The sequence below is a fragment of the Phocoena sinus genome, chromosome 3 (genome assembly GCF_008692025.1).
Source record: "Phocoena sinus isolate mPhoSin1 chromosome 3, mPhoSin1.pri, whole genome shotgun sequence".
NCBI classification, from domain to species: domain Eukaryota; kingdom Metazoa; phylum Chordata; class Mammalia; order Artiodactyla; family Phocoenidae; genus Phocoena; species Phocoena sinus.
In genome coordinates, this window is record NC_045765.1 from 6,110,536 (window position 1) to 6,126,532 (window position 15,997).

General features: G+C 52.7%; 1 protein-coding gene across 1 annotated transcript in view; it reads right to left on the bottom strand.

The window, feature by feature from the left end:
- The window catches only part of ELAVL1 (ELAV like RNA binding protein 1), a 34,386-nt gene extending 30,390 nt beyond the window's left edge, over nt 1-3,996 (bottom strand). Inside the window, exon 1 of the mRNA XM_032626669.1 lies at nt 3,786-3,996. The gene's annotated coding sequence lies outside the window, so the exon portion shown is untranslated. The remainder of the gene's footprint in view (nt 1-3,785) is intronic.
- Between the last annotated feature and the right edge of the window lie 12,001 nt (nt 3,997-15,997).

Below are 15,997 nucleotides of genomic sequence, written 5' to 3' on the forward strand. Positions count from 1 at the left end.
AACCCTCTACCACCTGACCATGGCATACTTTTCTAGATTTATCTCCAAGTCCACCTTCTTGACCCTTGCCTGCCCAAACTGGTCCCCTCAGGCTTCTGGACCTGTTTGCACTCGCCTCGTTTCTTACTCACTTGGGCTGCTGGCTGCACCTGGAAACTGTTGCCTACGCCTCTCTGGTCACAGCGACCAGTTTGGACACCGGCTCTTTCATCAAGAACAAAACTCAAGCAACGTACAATCATTTCTTTCAATAGTCTCGATGCTGTCACCACTCACGGCTTCCTCCTTTCATTACTTTAATCTCACACATCTATGTCTTTTCTCCCCAATTCAGGGTGTAAATTCCTCAAGGAGGCAATTTCTTCCACTTCTCCCCGTTCCCCACAACGCGCAAGCGGTAAGGTTAGGCGGGCTCAGTCTATAAAACTGTGCTCACTGACTTGGCCAGTACACGCGAGGCCCTGGGTCACGTGAGGATGGACGGTGATCATATGAGCGAGTCCCGTCAACACATACGGACACAGACAGTACCTTCTGCCACCTTCCCACTTCCTGTCTGTATATCCACGTGCGCGCACCCTACTCGAGTGATGCGCTCTTTTGTCCACGTCTACATTCTAAACTGCTCCTTCTCCAGCCTTCTGTTTCTCTTAGTGACCGTATCCATCTGCCAGGCACTCAGGCAGGGACCCAGAATCATCCACCCATGTTTTCTCTAGCTCACGTCCCACAGCTAAACACCCACTGAGCCCTGTGTCCTTTACCCCCTAACCGTGTCTCAAACCCACCCCCTCTCTCTCCCGACTACAGTCCTGGGTCATATTAGCAACTTTTCTGCTTTATGGGAAAGTAATCACCTCCTCAATGGTTTGCCAGTCTTCAGCAATATCCGCCTCCAGCGTGCAGAACTGACCCCTTCACTTTGTGGACTGAAACTGCCCAACAGACACCCTTGGCCTGGCCTACAGGCCAACAGCCAAGCCCTCTGCACACCAGCTGTGCGAGTCCTCTTGCTACCCCTCACTTCACCTTTCTTACCTCTGAGATACCAGACCCCATGTGGTTCCCTGAACAAACCTAGATGTTCCCACCTCCGTGCCTTTGCGGATGCTGTCCCAGTCTCCTGCCAAGCCCTTCCCCCACAGTCCTGGCCTGGCTAACCCCTCCCCTCACGCTTCACCTCCTCTGGGAAGCGTTCTGTGACCTCCTTTGCCCACCAAGGCTAAGTTAACAGTTTTTGTGCTTCCGTCAGCCAGCGCATAACGATCACCACACTCAACAGAGTGGGCTAAAACGATCTATGCACACATCGCAATCACCAGTGCCTCCCCAGAGCCTAGCACAGGACCTGGGACACAGTAGCGGAGCGGAGAGAGTTGGTTAAAGGCGGGAAGCAAGACTAACTTCCCTTCCCTAGGCTGGTTTCCTCTGGTCTTCCCCTGACCCAAAATCTCAGGTCGGCCTCGCTGCTTCACTACTTCCACCTAGGGGTGAAAGGAGGTAACTGCACTTCTTTCACCATTCAGCATTTAATTTGATTCCATTGAATGAGATGGGAACACAGGCGAGGTAATAGTTGACTCCAGCGTGGGTAGAGAAAGAGTGGCAGTCAGGGGAGGCTTAAAATGGTGAGTGAGCTCTGACCTGGGCCACACAGCATGAGAAAGAGATCTCTAGGTGGAGGAAAACGGCATTCCAGGCAATGGGTGCAACAGGCAGAGGGTGTCAGAGTTTAGGGCCTATGTGCAGGTGAACTCAGAAAGGAGGGGAGCGTTAGAAAGTGCAAGACCTGGGACCCCAAACTTTAGCTTTTAAGCCACTTAAAGAGGTTAAAAAATTAATTTTTTTTCCACCCAAAGACTCTTAATTGCGAGTAACATAACCAGATCTGCATTTAAAAAAGACAGCTCTTGCTGGAGTGTGGAAAGATTATAGAGATGGGAGGCAGGAGTGAGAGAGGCAAAAGCAAGGCATTAGGAAGATGGTATTTTCATAATTCTCCTCTCATTTTCCACTTGCTGCCCCATGACCTCAGATTGAACACATCCAACCTGAAACTCCGCCTCCTCAAAACCAAGTGCTTCAACATAAACGTGATTTATTTCCACATTTTGAGATGTTCTTATATCTTGGCTTCTTCATGGGCCTTGAAGTCGCAGAATTTTATAACAGATCCCACCACAGAGCTTTGCACACTGAAAATGCTCAATGACAACTGAATGGAATGTCTCTCGGGGTCCCCCAGACCCTGGGATTATAAGAACAGTAAACCCCAGTAGTTAAGAGTAAGGACTCTGAGTCAGAGGGCCTGAGTTCAAATCCTACCATCAGCCACTTTCCTGTGTGAGACTGGTCTCATTAAGTGACCCATCGAAACCTCAGTTTCTTTGTTCCTAAAATGAAAATTACAACACACAGCACCTACCTCAAGGGCTGGAGATAAACATCTGTGAGTAGAAAGCACACAGTAAATCCCCACTAAATACTACTGTCGACTACTTATAACATTATAAATTCAGTGTCTACCAGGCACAGGTCACGCACGATGCAAGGCGCTTCCCACACCCTTAAATCTGCAGGGCAATATTCTAATCCATCCCATTTTACAGATAAGAAAACTAAGGCTCCCACAGTTGAGTTTGTTCAACGTCTTGGGAGCACTGGATTCCAAGGCATCAGAAATGGGGCTAGGGGACCTTTTAGTGGAAGATCATTTAGTCCAGTGGTGGTTCTCACACGTGTGAGTGTGTATGTGTGTGATACTCTGGGCAATGTCTGCAGATATTTTTGATCTTCACAACTGGGGAATGAGGACACTGCTGGCGTCTGGTGAGTAGAGGCCAGGGATGATACCCAACATCCTACAACACACAGGACAGCTCCCCCCACACCAAACCAAGAATGATCAGACCCAATATGTCAGTAGTGCCAAGGCTGAGAAACCCTTCTCTAGTGAATCCTCCTCCCCATCGTCCCACTTCTGGAGCATTGGCTATCCGGATCCCCCATGAATACTTTCAGTAAAGGGGGGTGTGTGCTCTATTCCTCCAGGGGCAGCACCTGCAGAAGTCCTTCCCCACCTGCCCTACACACGGCAGGTATTAGAACCCATTTTAATAAGCCTAGCAGCAAAGGACGCCGGAAAAGGAAGAGCATCCATCCCCCATTGTTCAATTGCGTGCAGTTTGTGTTTTCAACACACACACACACACACACACACACTTTACAAATCCAAACGTCCCACGCCCCAAAAATTGTTTGTTAGAGATGGCGTTCAAAAAAAATTTTTTTTTTCTAGGACTCTCATACATACTGAAGGGTTTGCACACTTCTAGGAGGACCTCAGATCGGCCGCGGTCCTCTGACAACGACCACAAAAGAATGTGTAGGATTTCCCGGGGGAGCGAGCCCGTGGGCCGTGACCTCTGCGCGCGGAAGACGCCCACCCCACTCCCTCGCCTCTGGCTTCGCTCTCCCGCCCCCGGATACCCGGCCTGCAAGGCTACTCGGGCCCGGCCTCGGAACCCGGCCGCCAGGCGCGTGCCCACGCCGTGCCCCCCTATCCCAGCCCTCCCGGCGGCCGAAGAATCCGGCCCGGGGCCTGTCGCCGGCGCCCACACCGGCCGGCCCCAGCCCGCTCGCCGAGGCCCGCGCGCGTCCCCCCCTGGCCCGGCGCGGCCTGGGCCTCCACCGGTGCAGGCCCGCGAGCGCCCGCGGCCCGGCCAGGCGAGATCAGGCCTGCCGCGGCCTACCCCGTCGGGCGCCGCCAAAGGCCCCCGCCTCACCTGGAAGCGGGCGGGCGGGCCCGGGTCTGCTCCGGGGCGGGCGGGCGGCGGCGACGCGGCGCTAACGGTTCCGCTCGGCCTCGGTAGCAGTGGCAGTGGCGGCGGCGGCGGCGGCGGCGGCGGCGGCGGCGGCGGCGGCGACGGCGACGGCGACGGCGGCGGCGGCGGCGGCTCCTCCTCAGCGCGCACGACCCGCTCCGGCCCACGGCCCGGACACGCCCCCCCGGCGCGCGCGCCCATTGGCCGGCGTCCGCCACGGCGCGCTCCTCATTGGCCCGCGTTGCTGTCGCGGCGAATCGGAGCGCGCAGCGGAGGCGGGACTTCCGTCTGGCGCCGCCTGAGGAGGGCTCGGCTGCAGGCAGAGACGCGGGTGGCCAGCGATGGCCGCGGAGGGGGTCGACTGGGGCCTGGACCACGGAGGCCGATGGATGGCGGTGGCCGAAGAGCCATGCCCCTTGTCGAGGGCATGCTGTGGGTCTCGCGCCTGTCTGTCCCGCCGCCGCCGCGGCCGCCGTCACCACCCTGCGCGGTAGGAACGGTAAGCACGCCAGGGCTCTGGGGACAGAACCCGGGTTCGAATCCCGGCCCCGACGTTTCCGCACTACGTGCCGTTGGGCATGGGCTGACGTCACGTCGCCGGGCCTCAGTTTCCTTATCAGGTGTAGTGAGGAAGTGGGGCCTGGGACGTGATCAGTGTACCATCAGTGTTGATTATTAGAACTAGCGGGTTTCCAGAGGCTCTGACTAACATCCATTCGTTAAAATTTAATTGAGCGCCTACTATGTGCCAGTCACTGTATGGACAGTGAACAGACAAAAATACCTGCCTCTATTTGGCTGACATTCTAGACTGGCGCTGTCCATAAGAACTGTAAGCGAACCACAAATGTTACCCACGCGCATAATTTAAAATTTCTCGTAGCCATACTAAAGGATAAAAAAAAAAAGAGAAAGAGAGAGAGAAACAAGTGATGTTAATTTTAATCATGTGTTTTATTTAATCCAATTTATGTCCAAATGTTATTTCAGCGTGTAACCAATATAAAAAGGTATGAGATCTTTTTACATTCTTTTTTCTTTTCATGCCTTTGAAATCTGGTATGTCTTTTACACTCACAGCCCATCTGAAGTTAGACTGGCTACGTGTCAAGGGCTCAACAGCCACAACTGATAGCAGCTACCGCATCGGACCATGCAGAGCTAGATGGGGAGGCAGGAAAGAAATCAAGTGGATTCCACACCAAGTGGTGAAAAGTGGTAAGACTGAAAAGTAAATTGGACATAGGGCAAGGGTGGGGTGTGGAGGTTGCACTTTGAAAGAGGGCTGTCAGGAAGGTTAAGAAGATAGGATTTGCAGAAGGACCCCAAGGAGTCAAGAACACTGAACCAATAATCATGCCATTTATGGTTTTGTGCAGTGTTCGTCCAATAGAACTTTCTGTAATGGTGGGCATGTTGGGTTTTTTTTTTTTTATCAGCACTGCCTAATTTAATAGCCACTAGCTCCATGTGGCTTTTGGGTCCTTGACATGTGGCTGGTGGCACTGAAGAACTGAGTTTTTAATGTACTTAATTTTTATTTAATTTAAATTTGGTCACCTAGAGCTCGTGGCTCCCAGAGTGGATGGCATAGATTTAGTAGAATGTCGACAAGTCCAGTGCTCTGAGTTGAGCTTGTACTGTGTGCTGAATGCTTTATGTGGGTTCTATGGAGTCCTTACAATAGCTCTGTGAGAGGGGAGCTATAGTCACTGTCACCGTGATGAATAATGTAGTCTTTCATTCCTTCATCTGTGCTTTATCCTTGCTATCATTAATAGACTTTGTTTCTTAGAAGAATTTCAGATTTGCAGAAATGTTGCATAGAAGATACAGGGTTGCCATTTTCCCCATACCGTTTGTAACATCTTTCATTAGTATGATACATTTGTTACACTTAGTGAACCAATATCGATACATTATTGTCAACCACAGTTCATGTTTGTTTAGATTTCCTTTGTTTTTACCTAATGTCCTTTTTCTCTTCCAGAATCTCATCTAGGATACCACATTACATTTAGTTGTCTTCTCTCTCTAAAAAGAGATATAATTGACATACAATATTGCATTAGTTTTATGTATACAACATAATGATTTGATACATGTATATATTGCAAAATGATCACAATAAGTTTGGTTAATGATTAACCTCCATCACCACACATAGTTACAATTTTTTTTTCCCTTGTGATGAGAACTTTTTAAGATCTATTCTTGGGACTTCCCTGGAGGTCCAGTGGTTAAGAATCCGGGCAGGGCTTCCCTGGTGGCGCAGTGGTTGGGAGTCCGCCTGCCGATGCAGGGGACACGGGTTCGTGCCCCGGTCTGGGAGGATCCCACATGCCGCGGAGCGGCTGGGCCCGTGAGCCATGGCCGCTGAGCCTGCGCGTCCGGAGCCTGTCCTCCGCAGCGGGAGAGGCCGCAACAGTGAGAGGCCCGCGTAACGCATAAAAAAAAAAAAAAAAAAAAGAATCCGGGCAGTGGGCATGGGTTCGATCCCTGGTCGGGGAACTAAAACCCCACATACCGCATGGTGCGGCCAAAAAAATCCCTTTTAAAAAAAAAAAATTTATTTATCTGGCTGCACTGGGTCTGAGTTGCGGCACGCGGCATCTTCATTGCAGCTTGCAGCATGCAGGATCTAGCTCCCTGACCAGGGATCGAACCCGGACCGCCTGCATTGGGAGTGCGGAGTCTTAACTGCTGGACCACCAGGGAGGTCCCAAAATCTATTCTCTTAGTTGTCCTGTCTCTTTAGGCTCCTCTTGGCTTTGGCAGGTTCTCCAACTTTCCTTGTTTTTGATGGTGTTGATGGTTCTGAGAAGGGCTGGTCAAATATTTGGTAGGGGGCTTCCCTGGTGGTGCAGTGGTTGAGAGTCCGCCTGCCGATGCAGGGGACACGGGTTCGTGCCCCGGTCCGGGAAGATCCCACATGCCGCGGAGCGGCTGGGCCTGTGAGCCATGGCTGCTGAGCCTGCGCATCCGGAGCCTGTGCTCCGCAACGGGAGAGGCCACAGCAGGGAAAGGCCCGCGTACCGCAAAAAAAATATTTGGTAGGATGTCCCTCTATTGGCATTTGTCTGGTATTTTTCCGTGGTAATACTGGGATGATGGGTTTGGGGGAGGAAGACCAAAGAGGTAAAGTGCCATCCTTATTACATCATATCAAGGATACATACTATCAGCTTTATTTATGCATGTTGATATTGGCTTTCATCACCTGGTAGAGTTAGTATTTGTCAGGTTTCTCCACTATAAAGTCACTTTTCCCCCCTTTCCTTTGGAAGGTAGTCGCTATGTGCAGCCCACACGGAGAGTGGAGATGTCTGTTCCCCTTCTCAAGGGTGGATATCTACTTAAGTTATGTGGAATTCTTCTGCATGAAAGACTTACCTCTTCTTCCCCCCATTTATTAGTTTATCCAATCTTTCTTTTTTTTTTTTTCTTCTGCCGCGCTGCGTAGCTCGTGGGATCCTAGTTCCCCAACCAGGGAACGAATTCCAGCCCTTGGCAGTAAAAGCACTGAGTGCTGAGTCCTAACCACTGGACTTCCAAGGAAGTCCCCAGGTTATTCTTGTTATCTCTCTAAGCACATGCTCTGAGGGTCCGTGAGATCAGGAGACAGAAAGATGACTCAGCTTGGGTTCCTGCTCTCGAGGACATCACTGCTGCAAGGGAGAAGAGGACGTGTAGACACATAAACCCAGTTAGTGTGACGAGGGCCAGGCACAGAGCACCACCTCTCATGAGGGCAGCGTCTGGGCCAGAGGACAGCAGGAGCAAGGGTCTACCAGCCAGAGGATGTGGGAAGTGGGGCTTCCAGATAGAGGGACCAGCCAGAGCAAAGGCACAACTTTTGTTCCCGAGCGTGGTTCAGGAGCAGGGAGCGGTGGGACACGCCAAATGCAGGTCATGAGGAAAGAGGATGGTGAGATGGGACTGGAGAGGTGTCTGTCTCCAGCTGCAAAGGGCCCTAGAGAGTCAGGCAGGGAAGGTGGGATTTTATCCATCAGACCAGGAGCCGGCAGACTACAGCCCGATTCCACCCATGGCTCTTCTTTTGTACCGCCTGTGAGCTACAAACGAGTTTTACATTTTTTTATTTTTTAATAAATTTGTTTATTTTATTTATTTATTTTTGGCTGTGTTGGCTCTTTGTTGCCGCACCCAGGCTTTTTCTAGATGCGCAGAGCGGGGGCTACTCTTTGTTGTGGTGGGTGTGTTTCTCATTGCAGTGGCTTCTCTTGTTGCAGAGCACGGGCTCTAGGCGTGCAGGCTTCAGTGGTTGTGGCATGAGGGCTGAGTAGTTGTGGCTCACGGGCTCTAGAGCGCAGGCTCAGTAGTTGTGGCGCACGGGCTTAGTTGCTCTGCGGCATGTGGGATCTTCCCTGACCAGGGATCAAACCCGCGTCCCCTGCACTGGCAGGCGTATTCTTAACCACTGTGCCAACCGGGAAGTCCCTACATTTTTAAATGGCTGGAAAAAAAAGAAGAATAGCATTTTGTGACATGGGAAAATTACATGACGTGCAGTTTCAGCATCCATCAAGTTTGATGGTAACACGGCCGCACCTGTCGTCCATGTGTTGCTGGTGGCTGCTTTCAGGCCGCAGGAGCAGAGGTGGACTTGCTCAGGCAGGGCCTGCTTTCTGGCCACGTAAACGATGCAGTGACACAGGGCCTTGCACTTCTGCTGTCGCTGTTCTGAAATTCAGAACATGAGGAGCCCCATGTTTTTATCTTGCACCAGGCTCTATAAATTGTGTAGCCAATCTTGGCAACAGAGATCAGATGGCCCACAAAGCCTAAAATATTTACCCTGGGGCCCTTTTCAGAAAAAGTAGGTTGGTCTTGCTGTGGTGGGCAGAATAACTGCCCCACAAGCGGTCCATGTCCTGGTCTCCTGGACCTGTGAAGGTGTTCCCTGACCTGGCAAGAGGGACTTTGCACATGGGATTAAGGATCTGGAGGTGGGCAGGTGACCCTGGATTATCTGTATGAGACCAGTGTCATCACAAGGGTCCTTATCAGAGGGAGGCAGGAGGGGCAGAGAAGGAGATGCAGCAGTACTATAAGCAGTGATGCCATTGACATCTTTGAAGATGGAGGACGTGGCCGTGAGCCAAAGAATGCAGGCAGCCTGTAGAAGCCAGAAAAGGCAGGGAAACAGATTCTCTCCTAGCACCTCCAGGAGGACCGCAGACCCACCGGCACCTTGATTTTAGCCCGGTAAGACTAACTTTGGACTTCTGACCTCCAGGACTGTAAGATAATAAATGTGTCTTGTTTTAAGCCACCAAGGTTGTGGTCATTTACTGTAGCAGCCACAGGACCCTGATATTCCTGCCATAGGCAGTGGGCACCTAAAAGAATTTGTCTTTCAGCTAAAGAGAACTTTAAATGAGACACTTCACATGATTCTTTGCTTATTTGTTAGAAGGAAGGGACCCAGAGGCAGGCGGGGTGTGCACTCTTCAAAAGAGGCAGGCTGTCAAGAAAACCCCTCGGGAGAGCTGTCAAAGCAGGCCTGGGCGGCATATGGAGAGGAGGAGGATTCCAGATGTCTTAGAGGTGGGATCTCTGGGACTTAGTGACAGTCACGTGTGGAGAAGGTGGTGGCCCGAGTCGTTAGGCACAGCGATGGGGAAGCCATGACATCTGGACCACTTACAGGGCTCCGAGTGTGTGTGTGTGGGGGGGGTATCTTGGGGACATAAGAAATGGGTTTAGGGAACTCCCTGGCAGTCCAGTGGTTAGGACTCAGCACTTCCATTGCAGGGAGCACAGGTTCGATCCCTGGTCGGGGAGCTGACATCCTGCAGGCTGCGCAGCACGGCCAAAACAATAGGTTTAAATGTCACGGGTGCCGTTCACTGGTCAGCCCCCAAACAGAGCCAAAGCATTGAAGCAGAGCACCCATCCTGCTCTGGACAGAAGCCGGGCAGCCTGGTCGAGCCCAGAGAACCTTCTGGCGCTTGAGCTCGTTGGGGCCCGACTTCAACCTGATTCCATCGCAAGTGCTGAATAGGTGAGTTATTTAGAAAACCAGAAAGCTGTACTGACCTTTCCCTGGACGGTTGAGTTTAGTTTTGGGTGGGCAACCCTTTGGGGCTCATGGCCCTGATTACTTCAGTGTTGGAAGAGTGGGTGGCCACGGGCGCTGGCTCCTTCCGGGTGTGGGTCGCCCGTGCTTCCTACTTGTACACATTTCTCATCCGAAGAGCCTGGCCCTGGAGCGGGCACAGAAGCACAGGGCTTTCGTCCAGGAACTGCTGTGCTGATAACCTCCCCGAGCCTCCGTGTGCCTATTTGTAAAAAACAGGGGGCACCAGGGACACACATAGAGCAGGCCCCAAGCAGAGCAGATGATGCCTGGGACAACCACTGTGATGCAGCCCCGTAAAGGAAATTCTATGCTTAGTGCCTGGGAGAGCAGGAAGGGCTCCCCAACTCGTCTGAGAAGCGAAGTCCCCAAATGCCCCAGCATGAGATCACACGGGTCACTGACCTGAGTGAGCGTGGCGAGTGTTGGTTTCCAGAATTACCTTTCTGGATCTGACCCATGCCCCTTACACTCGGGTGACCTTCCGGCAAGAACAGCAGTGGCATTTTGCATTTTATCTCCCACTGGGTCAAAGGTTAGAACAGCTTTGATTCTGAGGGTCACCGTGTTATTGACGGTGATCACTTTCACCTCCACCATCATGTCACCCTCCTCATTTCTGCCAGTGACCAGGTAGTAACCGCTGTGTCACTTTTTTTTTCTTTTTTTTCCATTTTTAAGATTTCTGGGTTTTTTTAAAAAACCCAACTGTTCTTTTTCATGCCATACAGGTTCTCCTTCTTGCTCTGTCTCTAAATGTTTTACATGTCTCTGCTGGGCTTTTTGCAGTGCTTCTTAAAAAAAAAAAAAAAAAAATTAAGCAGAAATTCAGTGGTTTCTAGTATATTCACACTATCTCATTCTAGCACATTTTCATCACTCCAAGAAGGAACCCCATGCCCATTAGCAGTCCCTCCCCTAGCCCCTGGCAACGATTAGTCTACTTTCTGACTCCATGGATTTGCCTGTTCTGATCACTTCATATAAATGGAATCGTACAATATGTGGCCTGTTGTGCCTGGCTTCTTTCCCTGAGCATCATGTCTTCCAGGTTCCTCTGTGCTGTAGTGTGATTTAGTACCTCCTTCCTTTTTAGGACTGTGTAGTATTCCACTGTGTGGCTGGACCACATTTTGTTGATCCATTCATCCATCGATGGACGTTTTCTGGGCTGTTTCCACCTTTTGGCTCTAGCGAATCATGCTGCTGTGAACGTTTATGGACAAGTGTTTGTACGAACATGTGTTTTCATTTCTCTTGGGTAGATACCTAGAAGTGGAGTGGCTGGATGACACAATAACTCTAACTTTTTGAGGAACTGCCAGGCTGTTTTCCCAAATCTTTTCTTTGTAAATGAGATGGAGGCTGCGTGCCTATCAGTCGTTGGCTCACCTGGCTGTGACCATTCTCCAGCCCTGTTCCTCATCCAGCCTCCCATGGGAAGCAGGCCAGGGGCCCGTGGATTTGCCAGGGTGCCTCCCACCTGTCCCGATGTGCCGGGCAAGTGCAACCAAGGGTGGGTGTTCCCATTACGGGGCCTCTGCCCCACCCTGGCAACTCCCACATTCCATGTAGCAGGAAACCCTCAAACCACCCAGCTCCCCAGACGAAAGGTCCGAAAGCACAGCCGGTGGCATGTCTCGGAGTGCTCCACCAGTGCTAACCTCTGATCTCGCGTAGTTAAGAGCAAGTTGCGCCGGAGGAAAAGCCAGGTGTGTTATCAGCTGTTAAAAGCTCACGCAAATTGATAAGAACCAAAGGAGCAAAGATCAGAAACAGACAGTTCATGGTGGGGGGGGGTGTGTGTGGCGGGAGTCAACAAACCTCAGAGTGGCCCTCGGGTGATCATTCCAGGGCTGCCGGGACCCGGACACTGGCTTTCCTCAGGGTGGTGGCCGTGATAATCAGAAAATTCCAAAACCTTTGGAAGATACTTACCCAGCATCTTACAGGGGTCATAGTCTCACCCTTTGGTTAAACCACTGAAAAGTGTCCTGAGCCCCCAGTGGAAGGGCTATTCTTACAGCCTTTAATGAGTAGGGGTTGAACCCAGGCCATGGCAGTGAAAGCCCAGAGTCCTAACCACTAGGCTACCGGGGAACCCCTTTCAACGAGTAAAAGGTTGGCAGTGATCTAGACGCACAGTGACGCAGCTGGCTTGGGGAATCGCGCGTCCTCTAGAAATGATGGGCAGGAGCCCCGCAACCACGTGGAGTAAGAGTGCCTCTCAGGCGTGGGCTGAGCACTATGGGGACGCAGTTTAATCCTCACCATAAACCTGTGAGTTGGGTACTGTTGGATGGGCAGGAGGAAGGACTGAGCAGGACGCAGATAACTCGGGGGTGGGCATGGGAGCTGGGGAGAGGGGAGGGGCCGGGGGGATGGTTTCCATGGACCACTCTGGGGAAGGAGAACCCAGCTGGGGTGGAGGGTCGTGGTTTCGTGGTAGCATCTGTGGGGTGTTATTTCCACTCCTCCACCCAGCCAGGGCCCAGCGGCTTAAGATGCTCGAGGGTGAAGGGAAGCGGGCATCCTCGGTGGTGCAGTTAAAGTGATGGCTTCAGGTTCACACGGGAGGAGGAGGAAACCAAGGCCATGGAGAAAGGGTCCATCTTCATCTTTGTCCCCCCGACACACACATCCCTAGGCACCCAATGGGCTGCCACCTTACTCAGGTGCATCCTGGGTGTGTGAGTTCACTAGGGCTGCCAAAAGAAAGCACAGGCTGGGGGCTTAAACAACAGAAACACATTTCCTCACAGTTCTGGAGGCGAGAAGTCCAGGGTCGAGGTTGGTTTCATTCGGAAGTCTTTCTCCTTGGCTTGCAGACAGCCGTCTTCTCCCTCTGTCCTCACGTGGTCTTCCCTCTGTGCATCTGTCTGTGTCCTAATTTCCCCATTTTATAAGGACACACATATGACTGCATATTGGATTAGGGTCCACCCTGTACTCATTTTTAACTCTAAGACCTCTTTAAAGACCCTAGATGCAGGGACTTCCCTGGTGGTGCCGTGGTTAAGAATCTGCCTGCCAATGCAGGGGACACAGGTTCGAGCCCTGGTCCGGGAAGATCCCACCTGCCACGGAACAACTAAGCCCATGAGCCACAACTACTGAGCCTGTGCTCTAGAGCCCACGAGCTACAACTACTGAAGCCTGTGCGCCTAGAGCCTGTGCTCTGCACCAAGAGAAGCCACCGCAATGAGAAGCCCACGCACAGCAACAAAGACCCAGCACAGCCAAAAATAATAAATAAAAACATTTATTTAAAAAAAAAAAAAGACCCTAAATGCAAAGACAGTCATATTCTGACGTCCTGGGGGCTCAGGCTTCAACATATGAATTTGGGGGAGGGGGACACAATCCAGCTCATAACACTGGGGGAGCATGTAATTCTGCCACAGCCCACTGGGTGTGGGCGGGGGAGCTCAGGTGGCCCTCATCACGCACAGGCACTGCCCAGTCTTCCATAGGCCAAGGGGATTCTGGGGTTTGGGTACCGCATTCTCTGGTGGATGGAGCAGCCCTGGGGCTCCAGTGGGTGGACGGGGAGCCATACCTTAGGGGCTCTGACACAGCCAGGGGCCACGTGGAAATGCCCAGAGGCTGGCCACAGCAGGGGCAGGAGCCAGTGGTGGTGGGAGAGGTGGGCCGTCACCCCAGACCAGCCCTCCCCTCCAGGAGCAGCGGTTTTCCTGGGCTCACCCCAGGGAAGTCCCACTGAATACATGCTCGCCTCCCCCTTTTCCCGGGGCCATTGCGCAGTTGCACCGGGGCTTCCTCTACCCAGATCACCACAGCCCTCCTTCCTCCCACCCCGCCCTTTCCTCCCACCCCCTCGTCCCTCCCCCCAGAAATGCAGCCCCTCTGTTCCCACGGCACCTTGGGAGATGGGGCGCCGGCACAGGGTTTGGCTCTTGGTTAAGCGGTCTGCAGAGTGACAGCCCTGCCCTCCCCAGCCTCTGCGGGCTCTTTGAGGGAACTGCTGGCCTTATCACCCCCAGCGGCCAGCAGGGAGCCTGGCACCCAGTAGGTGTCAAAGGTCTGCTGACCTAATGAACCAGAAGCCAACTTGCTCTCAAGGGCCAACGGCAGTAAGACACTAGCCCGGTTTCACCATGTCGCGGCAGAGCCCACCCCGCTCCGTCCCCCCCACCCCAACAGGGGTCCCCTCCTCAGTGGGTGAGATGGACACCCACTCCTGCCCAGACCCAAGGAAGACCCGTTGGACTCAAGGGGCCCGTATTTGAGGGACATCACCGACCTGAGCCCTGCAGGGTGGCGGCAACAAGGAGCTGGAGGGGGGAACCCCTGCACCAACTCACCCCTCCTCCTGTCACGAGCCCTGTCACCTGCTGTCTAGTGTCCTGTGGGTGAACTAGATTGTTCCCCGTCCAATGACAGATGCAGCGTCCTTAGCACACCGTCTGACTCCCTTCCCTTCCCGGTGCTGCAGGGACCCAGAGGTCAGAGTGGGTCAGGCCTGGGGTGGGGCTGTGGAGCGGGGCGCAGGGAGAAAGCACTACTACTCAGCTCTGTCTCCCTCCCAGGGCCCCACATTCCAGAGGTAGGAGCCTTCAGCCCACACACAGGCTTCCGGTCTGGGGTGGGCCAAGGGTCAGGAGGAAGTAGAAACAGCTTTTCCCCAGAAAGGTGGGGTAGGGGTAGACGGGCCACAGGTTGCTGAGCAGAAACCCTCCATGCGGAGAGAAGGGGAGAAGTCCCTCTGGGTTTGGAGAGACAGGGCCAGAAAGTGGCCGCAGTAGGGCTTCCTGCTGTTAGGGCCAGAGGATTCTTCCTGGTGGAGACAGAACCCCGTGCATGGCAGGATGTGTAGCAGCATCTCTGGCCCCCCACCTCCCCACCCCAACTGTGACAGCCAAATATCTCTCCGGACTTGGGCAACTGTCCCCTCTACCAGGTTCCTATGCTGATGTTAAGGGCCCTCAGGTCACAACCAGGTCAGGTATTCAGGGAGCCTGCTGTTTTATGTGCCCTAGTCCCTCTACCTGGAACTCTCTGCCCCCCATCCCCCTCCCTACCTGCCATCTTCCAGAACTGAGTCTACATATCACTTGCCCCCAGGAGTGTTCCCCGCCCCCCTTAGGAGGTTGACCCCCATGGGTGCTGTGGTAGGCCAAATAATGCCCTTCCCGCAAGATGTCTGTGTCCTGACCCCCAGAACCTGGGAATATGTGACCTTACACAGCAAAAGGGACTTTGCAGGTGTGATCAAGTTAATCACACCTGGAGATGGGAGATGATCCTGGATTATCCAGCAGCCCCAGCGTCAGTCATGGTGGTCCTTATGACAGGGAGGCAGGAGGGTCTGGGTCTGAGAAGGAGATGTGATAACAGAAGCAGAGGTCAGAGAGAGATTTGAAGATGCTATACTGCTGGCTTTCAAGATGGAGGAAGGGGCCAGGAGCCAGGGGATGCAGGCGGTTGCTGGAAACTGGAAAAGGCAAGGAAGCCCATTCTCCCCTAGAGCCTCCAGAAGGAACGAGCCCTGCCGACACCTTGATTTTAGGACTTCTGCCCTCCGTGACTGTAAGAGAATACCAGGAATCAGGGCTTGGGTGGACCAGACAGACCTTCTCAGGCTTAGAACACTGAGATGGAGAAACAGACAAAATGATCACTTTTTCTGCCCAAATTTAAAAAAAAAAAAAGTTATGCACGTAAAGGCCGAAAAGCCCTAATCCTTGCTTCACGTAGTTGACTTTGAAAGGCTTCCCACATTCTCCAACACGTCCTGGACCAATTCTTTTCCCCTCATCCCTAGGAGAAAACATCACATTTTTATAGCCATACGTCTTGAGTTGGCAGAAGTTCACAGCCAAACAGACATATAGTCTACGAGGCACCTCAAGCTCTTTCATCAACAGCTAAAATACCAAAGCAGGGTTTGTGCAGCCTCAGCCCTCCCAAAAAAGGACCAGGGACAGAACCTTGGGAAAATGCTCTTGTCACAGAGATGACGGACACAAAATGGGTTGTAGATAAAATTCATCGGTACAGGACCTGGCAGTGGATATAGAACTCATCAGCACAGGACTTGACATGCAGC